The 12210-nt window shown below is 40.4% G+C and overlaps 1 protein-coding gene across 4 annotated transcripts in view; it reads right to left on the bottom strand.

The window, feature by feature from the left end:
- NPY1R (neuropeptide Y receptor Y1) overlaps positions 1-12210 on the bottom strand; it is a 144879-nt gene that overhangs the window by 80856 nt on the left and 51813 nt on the right. For 2 of the 4 annotated variants that reach the window (XM_085641774.1, XM_085641776.1), the window contains exon 2: positions 10189-10270. The exons of 1 other annotated variant lie outside the window; for it this stretch is intronic. The gene's annotated coding sequence lies outside the window, so the exon portion shown is untranslated. Of the gene's footprint in view, positions 1-6602; positions 6742-10188; positions 10271-12210 lie in introns of those variants that run through there. One more of the 4 variants, XM_085641777.1, reaches the window with a different exon arrangement.

Genomic DNA, 12210 nt, shown 5'->3' on the forward strand with positions numbered 1-12210 from the left:
TCACAGACTCCTCCTCCTTCAGGCCTCTATGGCTTACTATTGAACATTCTTTGCTTCTACCCTTTTCTATAAAGGAGGTACTGGCCTTTTCAGCCAAGACTCTTCAAACTTCTCTTCCTCTATTGAAGCATATATGTTCCTTACTGAAACCACTGTCCCAACCAATAATTAACTCAAAGGAATCCTTTTCATGTTCACCATTATGGCACAATCGCCTTATTACCATTAATAACTGAACAGTTTTTTTTTAATCCTGGAGACTGAGGGGAATAGCTTGGGTCAATGACCTATTTGATGGTACGACCCCTTGTTTATTTCCTCAGTCCCAATCCACTTTTAAATGTCCTTGTTGTTTTTGGCATAGATTCTCCATTTTAATGGCAATCGTTCTTGATATATTGTTTCTCTTCCCTCAATTCCGATATCTTCTGAGGAGAATCCTCTTCTTAAGATTCTTGTTACCCTCCCTAAAGCCTCTATAATATATAGGCACGCCTTGTCTCCGGATCCTACTCTACCTAAAAGTAAGGTGGAACTTGCTTGGGAATCTGATCTGGTTTGTGGATGGAGCATCACCTTCTGGAACAAATTCTTGAGCCGATCTCTCAAAATTTCTAGATCTGCCTCTGTCACTCAATCTATGTTCTTTCTATATCAGAGACTATATTTCACTCCTATATCTATTGCTACTTTTTCCCATTCAACTAACATGAACTGTTGAACATGTGGATCTCCCTCAGCTGATCTAATGCACCTTCTCTTCCTCTGCCCTAATGTTATTCCTTTTTGGAGAAAGATTTTGCACTATATTTCTCTTATATTTAAGATACACCTTCCCTTTTCCAATGTCATTCTTTTCTCAGGGAGTTTATTGGAGTCTTTTCATCTCCCTAATCATAAGCATGGCCTATTTGACCTTATGCTGGTTTAGGCCTTCCCAAAAAATGGGCTTATTTGGAAAAACTCATTAAAACTTTCCGTTCAACACTGGTGGAACAATCTATGTCACTACCATCGACTTGATATTGCTTTTGCCTCCTCCCGTAAACCATTTGTTAATAGAGATCTCTTCAGGTTGCCACTTACATTCTATTTAGCTACGTCTGTACAAAGTTCTCGTATATGTGCTGAAAATTGTAAACCTCCATCATTATTTTCTTTTCTCTGTTCTTTATTCTCTGATTTTCTTGTTGGCACACTGTTTTTTTAAATTAAAGTATGATTGTTTATATAATCATTTAAAGTTATGCAATATACATGTTCCTCAGTTGGAAGAGTATTTCTACCCTCTTCCCTCCCTCCCTACACCCCTTATTTCCTTGCCCTTATTGCCGTTATAAAATATAAATAGCTTTCCTCTTTGTTTTTATTGCTGGCTATACTGTGTACTTCGTTGCTTAATATTCCTATTTTGTACTGGCTGGCCTTTGTATCTTTTTTATGTCATTTAATAAAGCTTTTTAAACACAAAAAATGACAGTCATAAAAGTACAAAAAATAAAACAGAGCATAAAAACATTTCTTTGAATCCTCATATTACACTCAAAACCATGCAACCAGGGGGACACAAAACTGAATTATTTCTAGTACATGACGTTTATTCTCCGTTTCATAACATTCTAAATAGAAGGAGCAACATTAAAACATACCTAAAATCCTACATCCAATTGAATACATGGTCGAAAAGAAAGCTAATACATAGCACTTTTCCTCAAGTTCATGGCTTTCAGGATAAAAAGAGCAACATTAAAACATAGTGGATTTTCATTTAGTGAAAGCAGAAAATAAAGAGCTTTTTTATGAGATCTTATATTCTGTGTGACAAACAGTGGTCTCAAATAATAGCGCCTAAGCTGGGAGTATAAATTGCAAATCAGCATAAAGTGCAACGTCCTCTGTTTACTAATAGCTTCGTATGGGAAAGGGTCATGTATGAGGGGCAGGAGCTTATGATAGGGGAAACAACCAAGTAATGCATAGATCCAAGTCTTAACCTGACTAAACCAAAACTGTGTTGAATGTTGGTAACATGAATTAACTAACTTTGGAAGCCTTCCTCGAGCTCAAGAGACATGTACAATGCTATTTTTGGGTTCAACTTCTCGATACCTCCCCCAAAGTTCAATTCTATGTTGTAAGAAAACATCCTTAATACTTTCCTTGGATAGGGATGACACTTGAAGGGGGTCAGACCACACTGTTAGATTCAATATGGTGCTGAAAGAAGAATGGATATATGTCAACCAAGGGTTACGCAAAACATTATCCAGTGCTAGACAATCTAAAATAATTCATTTAGTAAAACTTGTTTCTTCGTTAGACCAGATTGACAACCAAAGTAAAAGCAGTGTTACTGAAATCAGATCCTTCAAATACAATAAGCCACCCTCAAGGTGAGCAATCGAAGTTCAGGCAGAGGCTGGTAAACAGAGTAAGATTTTCAGGAAACTATTTTCCTCTACTTGCAATGGCTTGCAAGGGGTATGACCCCAAAGGCCCAACCCATAGGTAGCAGTGACCACACTCCTTGCCCTATATATGTTCACCATTTCTTTGATGGGGCAACACTCCAATTCGAAGGAGAACCTAAAAGTCCCATGAGAATTTATTCTCATCTTTTCCTTGGCATTTAAATCTGTTGAACCCAGGAACCAGTGCTTGTAAATAAAACACCCAGATAAAAAAACAAATTAACTCAATAAATTGTGGTGTTATCAATAATAAAAGATCTTCATTTAGTTGATTTATGCCCACAAACCATAGTAAACGTTTTGATTTGTTGATCATCAATCAATCAAAGAGTATGTGACCCTCATAGTGTATGTGTAAATACTATACTGACTTCATACCTAAGGGCAGCATAAAACTCATCTAACTGGACACATATTAGGTATTTTATAAGGACTCTCGCCCTCTGTCAGAGGTATGCTTCATCACAGAGTCCTTGTGCCAAGACCTATTGTCCCTGCATAAGCTTCACTTTCAAAAACAAGGGAGATATTTGATTTTATGAGAGAGATCCTGAGGTTAAAAGTACCCAAGGAGTCTTTGTTTTAAATAGAAGTGACTCTTTGGTGAGATTAAACACAAAACGAGTTTCTTAGTGAGTGATTATGTCTAAAGAGTGAATGGGTCAAAATGTTTCAGCCACCTCATTGTCTCAGGCTTGTGGCTTTCATCAGGACTCGCTGTATCGGAACCCCTTATACTGTCTAAGCCTTTGCACTCTTTTTTATCATTGTATTGCTCAATCATCCTTTTTTTAAGCCAACAGTCATACCATGCTGGCCGTTTGTACAGGCATACACAAGAATACAAATTTACATTGGGATATCAATCATATCTTTTCTAAATTGAGCCATATGTGGATTAAGAGAGACAGGTTATTATGCAAAATCTGTCTAAAGTTTTGTTTGCCATGTCAAGAGATTAAGCACAGTGCTAACTGGCAATAAAATTGTGGCATGTACCAACAGTGCCTCATAATCCACAATGTGAGAGGTTAAAAATGTGTTATTACAAGATTACAAACCATTCTTCTAAAATGTGATTGTAGGTAGTGAACCTATATATCAATGAGTAATTGTGTACGTTCTTAAGGAGTGAATTTACCGTTCAACCCTCATACCAAACTAGAAGGTTTTGGTCTATTACGCCTCATAATGACGGGGGAGGCCGGAGGTTCCTGTAGTTACACACTGGGGTTTACAAAATACAAGGTAGAACAAATTACTAATTGTAGTGGGGGTGCGACATGAAATCGGCAAAAAGAGCCCCTCAGCCTAACCTATTTCAATATATACAAATGATACCCAAATCATTTATGCATGGAGATTAAACTGAGGTTCTAGGCCAGTGTCACCAGTTTAATGCATCCCACAAGTCCTCTGTCTAACTTGGAAAAACAGAGATCCTAGTAGGGTAGATTGAGTAGATAGATTGTGATTCATTGCTATTTCACAAGGAACTCTAGTTACATTGCAAAATGCTGAACATCTAGGAATCATATTTGACACACACCATTCATTTGTACCCCATGCAAATACTGTGGTCAAAAGATCCAATGTGCAGCTGCATGTGCACTAGAAAATGTTTCTGATACTCATCCAAGGATTATTGGAATCCTTCATTTAATATGTGCCCTTACATTTGGTGGAAGAGCCAAAAACATATAGTAGATGTATAATTTATTCTAGGGGTTCTTTAAAGACCATTTATAAATAGTTATCTATTACTTAACTGTTTGGTGAACCCCATTGGATAAATCATTAGAATTGTTTCTACCCTACTGCATACCTAAGGAAGAGGTGACATGGTGATTGTAGATATTCAAGAATTAATTATGTCATGCCATAATAACAAATAGAAATACAGGGGTAATTGGATACAGGGTGGATTGTAGCATCGCCTTCTGGTAGGCAACGTACTGTATAGGTTTTTGAATACCATCAAGTCTAACATAGGACTCTAATACCCCATTGGCACAAGGTATACGGATAAGAAATCCTCCAGGCCCTTCCGACATATTTAACTCTGTAGCCTTAGGCCCTGCAATGAAAAGGACACTTTCCTGTCACGTTCATCCCATACTCCCTCGGGAAATACATTTCAAAGGCAGTGACTTAATTGGGGTGATGGATCCAGGAGAACAGCAGCATCTTGTTTTCATCCATTATCTGCAAAATATGTTTATCCAGTTAGAGGCGTAAAAGCTGAAGACTCCGGAACGGAAGTTAATTTATGAGGACCTATGGAAGACATACTCGTCCAAAGTTGTCTTCAAGCTGCACTAAAGTTATTCTTGAGGATCAGAGGATATCAAAAGAGGCCTCAGAGTGAAACCTTACTTCAGCACCATAGATCAGTGACATCTTCAACTCTTTGTGTCCCAACATAGGGATCCTGTAAGACCATGAAGAGGTTATAAACTTTACAAATACTCTCGAGGTAGTGTTACTGGCTGCAAGAAAATGAGCAGTCTACCTTTTTTGTCCACAGCACCCTATGGGGAAGCTTCCTCTGAATGCAGTTAGGTAAAAAACATTATTCATTCTAGATCACAGCTGACCTTGAAAATGCTAGCTACAGCTTAATCAATGTCATCTAGTAGATAAACATTGTGACAAGAAAATATTGAATCCTGTCTTCTCAATGTCCCTTATTGTCCTATAATTTCTTCAACAAAATGTCTCCAATACTTTGGTGCAGCAATAGGGGTTTGGAAGCTGCTGGTGTATACTGACTTTCTGATTCTTTAAAAGCCACCAGCACCTTGATGTGGGCTACCACTCCCACCACCTTGGGCTCCTGTTTGCCCTTTGTCCAGATTCTCCTGATACTGAGTTTCTGGATTGCACTTGGACACCCATTCTAATGTGTGTAAATCTGTAGTTACTGCTTTATCAAATGTGTATAAGAGCTCATGATTTTGTGAAGGTGGCAGCTGGTCACTCTATTCAGCATCAGGTCCTTCAAGGAACGTGTTGTATGGTTTGGAAGTTTATCTTTTGTGTGACTTTGTGATATCCATGACGCAAGCCCTGTGGGAGCAGGCTTTTTGTTAATCCCTTTCGCTGGCAACAGTTGTGTAACAAAACGTGAGGGGGGCCCCTGCAAGATATGCTGAAGAGGCCCCTACTCCCTCGAGTAGGAGCTGAGGGAGCCCCCTTCAGTATGGGTAAGCCTGCCCCACCTCACCGCAATGCTTCGGGGGCCTTTGTTACGCACCTGGTTGGCAAACCCAACATGGCGGTCGAGACCCCAACATGTAGAGTCCAGGCTACTGTGCATGGCCAACATCCCCTGTAGCCTCAACTAGACACCCATCTGCATGAGAAGGGCAGGGCTAGTGCCTGCTTGCGCAGTGCACCTCTAAGGTTTGTGGATCCCCCAATGTGATAATCAGTGCTTTAAATGAAAAAAATAAGTGCAGGTACTCACCAAATTGAGATGTGGACTAGGGGGCGGGGCTTGGGTGGGGCTAGGGGGCGGAGCTATGGGCAGCGCAAAGGGATCTAGCCCGGTGCACTCATTTAAGCATTCATGCGGGCAGGAAGGGCATTCAGTACATGTATTTTATTTGTTGTTGCCCTTATTACTAAACCTTCATCCCACGTGCTGTGCTACAGCATCACAATTGCCACCCTCCTCCTTATTCTGGTTGCAAACAAGTGCTGCTGTACTCTGCTATACCAGCAGGAAGCCAGCTCTGAATGAATGCCTTCTGAAGGCCACTCAATTAGCACATTGTAAGGGGAGATCAGCACTCGATCAGAGTGTTTCACGAAAACGGATCCACTCGTTCTCTGCTGTGTTGTGCTTCTTTGTAAATGCTAATTTCACTGCTTGGCTTACAACCCCATGAGTACCGTACTCTCTTTGGACAAAGAGAAGTTCCGGTACTCAAGCGCCGAAAATTTAGAAGTGCCGGTACTCAGTAGCGGTGAGTACCGGCCTATTTAAAGCACTGGTGATAATCATCCAATCCCTACTTAAGGTCCGGGATACACAGTGGCAACATTTACTCCACTTCCTATCACAGAGCCTGAACCATGTGTAAGGGAATAAAGATAAATTAAAGAAGGAAAGAGAGCGGCACTTACCTGTAGGCTCTCGATCTACGGTTTCCAGAACAATACAGAAAGAGTAGAAAGGGTCGTCGGAGACGAAGGGTTGTTGAGAACGGGTAGGGTGAATTCACTGGAAATGAGTAGTGAATCCATCTGGACGGACTGTGGGAATGATCTTTTCTATGAGAGGCTGGGGCTCTCTGTCTCCAGGTGAAAGCTATGGCATACGGAATGTGATGAAAGAGACAGATGAGAAGGTAGTGGCATGAAATAATATTGCTGCAAATCTGATTCTACTTTCCACATTTAAAGAAAACGAAGTAAAGTATTCGTCAAATGCGTAGTTTAATAAAAAATGACAACCTGCTGCTAAAAAAACCTTCCCCGTTTTCACCTCGTGCGAAATATTTATAGGATATGGATTGTGTTTATGACAGGCTACGCCTTATGATAATAGTTATGTTAATTGGTTGCTCAGTCAATTAACATTTCCTCACAACAGAACGGCTGCACGGGAAGAGCAGAGAGTGATTAAGGGAGGTCAGTCAGGCGTCAATGTTTGCCGGTGAATCACAAATGCAGACCGGAAACTGCTGAAGCCACCGCTTAAGCCGTTTTCCGGTCCTCAGTGCACCTGCATTCTATTGAAACGCAGGAAAGCTGGAATGTGTGTTTAGAAACACGAGGGTAAAATAAACAATCCCCCGATCGACTGACCTCCTTCTGAATGCAACAGGAGTCTGGTTAATGCAAGAATTTGTTGTCATGCGATGATGCGACTAGAAATACACAGCTTTAAACTAGCCATTAGCATCTGCCATCGATCTGACGATAACGGGATTGCCAGGTGATTGTTTGCGCTGCTAGCTCATGCTTCTCTGACAAACTGCTCAAAAAAGGACACTGACAAACCTGTGCGTTGATAGATCGCATCTGTTTGGACTCTATCAACACAGTCGCCGGAAACTCGTCTTTTTGAAACCCCAGAATGATAAATGATTTTCTATTTGACAGTTTCAATTAAATTCAGCCCAAAAAACCCAACTAAATTGCCCAAAAGAACATTGAGACACTTAGAGACATTTACAGATCTTGGAGCACAAGCTAGGGTTTCTTCCACTACAGTAAACAAGTCCAATCATAGGAATGCAGCTACGGGCTTGAGGGTGTAAATTCGAAGGGGCAGATTTATGTTTCACTTGCGCCTCATTTACGCCGCCGTTGCGTCACTTTTGTGACGCAGCAGCGGCGCAAATCCTGCGCCATGGTGCGGGGTATTTACAACGTGACGCATCTGGGAGATGCGTCACGTTGTAAAGCCCTGCGCCACATGTAGGCGTTCCAGGGCAGGTGGGGGCGTTCCGGCGCAGGAACGCCTCCTAAAAGTGGCTGAGTGAAATCTACAAGATTTCACTCAGTCACTTTTGAGCCCATGCTGCGTCAAAACCCTGCGCCTGCTTGAAGCAGGCGTAAGGATTGACGCAGCATTGTGCAGATAGGGCCCCCCAGAGCATTGCTGGAGCTGCGTCGCGCTTGCGACGCAACTCCAGCAATGCGCCACTTTTACGGCACAGATGCGTGACCCATCTGTGCCGTTTTTGCCCCATGGTGCGCCGCATTATAAATGCAGCGCATCCATGATGGCGGAGCTGGGGCGCAAAATGACTGGCGCATCCCTGCTGATATGCAGGGATGCGTCAGTTATTATAAATATGCCCCGAAGGTGGTACGGGAGTGATGTGAGGTCACTCTCTCTTCCTTTGGGTTTGTTATGTTATTGTTTTGGATAAACCCATCTGAATTATTACGTTGAGCAGCGTAATTTTGGAATCACCCTTACATGTCACAGAAACTTAGCATACTTATGTGCATTTATCATTTATTATTTTTAGTGTGCCCTACAACATTGATGAATATGGAGTATTCCACTGACTTTTGAAATGCTTCATTGTAGATTGTTAGAGATTTATAAATGTGTACATATTAATGTTTAGGTTACCAAGGAAAATTTAGTTCTCATATTATAGTTACACGCATATTTCAACATTTATCAGAAATGTCATCACATATGTAATCAAGCTTCCTTAAGTTACCTTTATTGATTTTATAACTGTTTTGTGCAGAGATACACCTAAAGGTTTGGTGCACATTTTGTTGTGCTAAAGTTAGCTTGGCAAGCTTTTGGGCTGACAATGTTTAAACTCCAACTTGAACGTTTTGCTTGCTTTGCATGTTATCTCCTCTGAAGGTGCAGTTTCAAGGCTTCATTAGCTATTGAAAGGCCTATTGTGTGTTGTAGAGTTAGTGAGGTATGGGACGAAACTTTTGGCAAGAAGACAACACATTAATGAAGTAAGGAGACCAACTACCATGGCTGAAAAAGGACGTCCAAGTTTGCCCTGATGTACAAACTGGAATATGGGAAAATTGAAGGATGTAGCCAATTTCTACCATGTGAAGGTGGAATTTCACTGAATCCAATGATGTAGATTTTGTGTGTTAATTGGTGTTCACGTTGCTAGACAGGCTTCAGATACCCCTTAGACTCTTAGAGATACAGACCTCTTGCTATCTTCCTCATTATGTGGCTTCATGCTTTGCCTTTGAATTGGAGAACTTTTACTGAAGTCTCCACTATGCTGGCCCTTTCTTGCTTCTCTGTTTGAATTAGGGTTTCTCCAATCCCTAGAATTAGGATGGAAGTAATTATATGACTTTAGATATCCTCATGTATAGACAGGAGATTCAAAACCTGAAATCTACTCATCAGAGTATCTTTCTCATCTTATGTATCGCTGCTACTGAATGTCTTGCATGCTTGTAATTAATTAAGCTTAATTTTATCCACATCTTCAGTTTTGCATTGGTAATTTTGTATTTCTGCAATATGTTTCTGAGACTCATTTATATAGTAGTCTGGCTTTGAGTTTTTAATAAAACCTTTTAATCTTTCTCATCAATTTGAATCCATATTGTGTAGTCAAGAGGACTACACAATATACATGATAATGACCTTTTACCTCTCAGGCAACTACAAAAGTCTATTGACCGGAGAGTGATGGTAAGAATGGGTCAGTGCCCTCTCGCAGGCTATGACAACTGTACTACGCACTGTCTTCAGTTTCTAAACCCCGAGCATGTGTTGCTCCCCCTTTCCTGGTTTTCCAAAGGGTACAGCAGCCATTTCAGAGCAGGTTTCAATTATATGCCCCATTGAATGAGAGAGCACTTACAGTAAGTATGTCCTGCTCTAACCATTAACGAGTACACTTTCTGCATTATTACTTGAATAAAAGCTATAAAGCTGCAAAGCCTGCAACCATTAAGGACTTTGTATGGTTCTTGCAGGTCAGGTTCTAGTGCAGTTTTATATTGGCATAGGTTCCTACAACACTTTCTGCTTTCTGGAAGAAAACATAACTGGCACTAGTGAAATGATTCATTCTTAATATGCCAAGCTGGCAGGATAGCTCTGTGAACTCAATGCTTGCTGGTGAATCCTGTCCTGAACAACCCAGCCTTCTACCCTTCAGTGGTCAGTAGTTTGAAAAACATTCATTTACGTAATAGTAACACCTATTATACATGGACAATTTATTTTTAATCCGATTTAACTCACAAGGTGATTCCATCCAGTTTGACTGACAAAGCTCACCATCTCTGGTAGTTCGCAGCAAACCCACAGCCAGGAAAGCAGCAGTCTGCAGATGAAGAGTAAAAAGAAAAAACAAGGTAGCATGCCTTTTCCATCCCTGCATGGTGACAGAGAGCATGCAGTAGTGGCAGTTAAATTTAGGTCAGAATTTTCATTGAAAATTGTCTTTTTTTTAATTTTTAATAACTGTACCACTGTTCGATGAACATGCACAAATCTTGCTATAATAAGTTGATCCAATTACGGTTTGGCATGACAATTTTTATGCACATATATAAACCGTGGGCCAAACGATAGAGGGGGTCAATACATTACTTTTTTTAGTTTAAATTCCATAGGATTCTTTGCTCTCCTATAAGGAAAGAAACACTTAATGGAATTACATCAAAGTTGGCTTGAAAGTAGTCCTTTATTCAAGGACCAGTCTTTGCCAGGTTTGGTTTAAATCCATTCATTAGTTTTTGAGAAGTGATTAGTGATCTTATAAATGATGCCAAAGAACTTGTCATTAGTGATGTAATATAGTTCAAAGCATTACTATGGCAGTGAAATTTTCACCGAACTATAATGTGATTTATTATTAGCTTTAATTATCATTTTGAATACACAAATAACATACATACCTACCCACTGTATGGGGAAAGAATTGTGTACTTTGGCAATATATCAATAATTTAAAGACCAATCTGGTATAAACACCATCACTATATCCTATACTGCACTTCAGTGAGCGTTACATGTCATGAGTGAAAAACAACACTTCAACCTTTTGTTAGAGTGAATTTCAAAGGTTTTTTAAAAATATAAATCAGTGTGATTAAAAGTTTTAACTAAAATTATAGTTAGGTGAATTTGTCAGTGTCAACATTAACATTTTGAACAAAAAAAACCTCTGAAATTCAACAGTTTCTAGTGCCCATTATAGATGTTTACATTACAGAAGTGGAGCTTCAACTGGGGCACCTGCTCCTCCCAATTAATTTATAAGAAATGGTGAGATACCATTTTCTTTATTTTGTTTGTAGCGATCCAGCAAGAGTTCCATAGTATTGTTGCAAAAACAGGTTACATTTGATAGTTTTGGCCCGAGGGGGTTCTCTGCCCCCTTATAGTTCTATTTAACTTCAGAACAGGGGACTAAATCCTTGAGTCCTGTAATGGCTGCCAGCAACATTTTTCTTCATGTTGTTGGAAGCCAATTAGAGTGCTCACTTCTGTGGGAGTCGGATTCTGGTGGGAGCAAGATGGCCCAAGGGAAAACAATTTCCCTGGGCCAACCAGAACACCCTATTTTTAAAAATTAGGTCTGAGGTACTCTCACAAGAGTCCCTCGGACTCAGCTATCCAGATATACAAATATGTTTGGAGCTTAATAGCTCCAAAACTACTGAATGAATTCACATCAAATCCCAAATAGCATACTTTCTGGACCAAGATCTAGCTTTCCGACAAATTTATTTTTTGCAGTTGTGCTTCTTTTTTTGTTTCATCTTTCATTATTGAGGATTTGATACATAAATGGGGAGGAACTGAGTTGGTACTATTTGCTACAGGTGCTGAAGGTGATTGAGATAGGTCCTAACTTCCTTGGTTGGGTCAAGCTCTTATATACTGCCCTGCAGGCGAGAGTCCACACTGGCCATCAGATCTTGCAATCTTTTCCCAAAGGTAGAGGGACCAACCAAGGGTGCTCTTTATCTCTAGTAATTCTTGCGCTAGCTATGGAGCCCCTGGCTGCCAAGCTGTGCACCATGTGTCCTGTCTGGGGAATCAGAGTGGCACACTTTGTCATTATTCTTGGATGAGGTGTTAGTAGACCAAAGAGATTATGCCCGCACACTGGTGGCCCTCTATGACCTTCAGAGAGATGGCAGGCCACAAGGTTAACTAGGGTAAGTCCTGTGTCTTCCCTTTATTCTGTATTGAGCTGAAATGTCGAGAGGTGCTGGAAGTTGGGCACCTCTACTAGAGTTTTGAAACCTTTCA

This window comes from Triturus cristatus, chromosome 2_2 (assembly GCF_964204655.1).
Source record: "Triturus cristatus chromosome 2_2, aTriCri1.1, whole genome shotgun sequence".
NCBI lineage: Eukaryota > Metazoa > Chordata > Amphibia > Caudata > Salamandridae > Triturus > Triturus cristatus.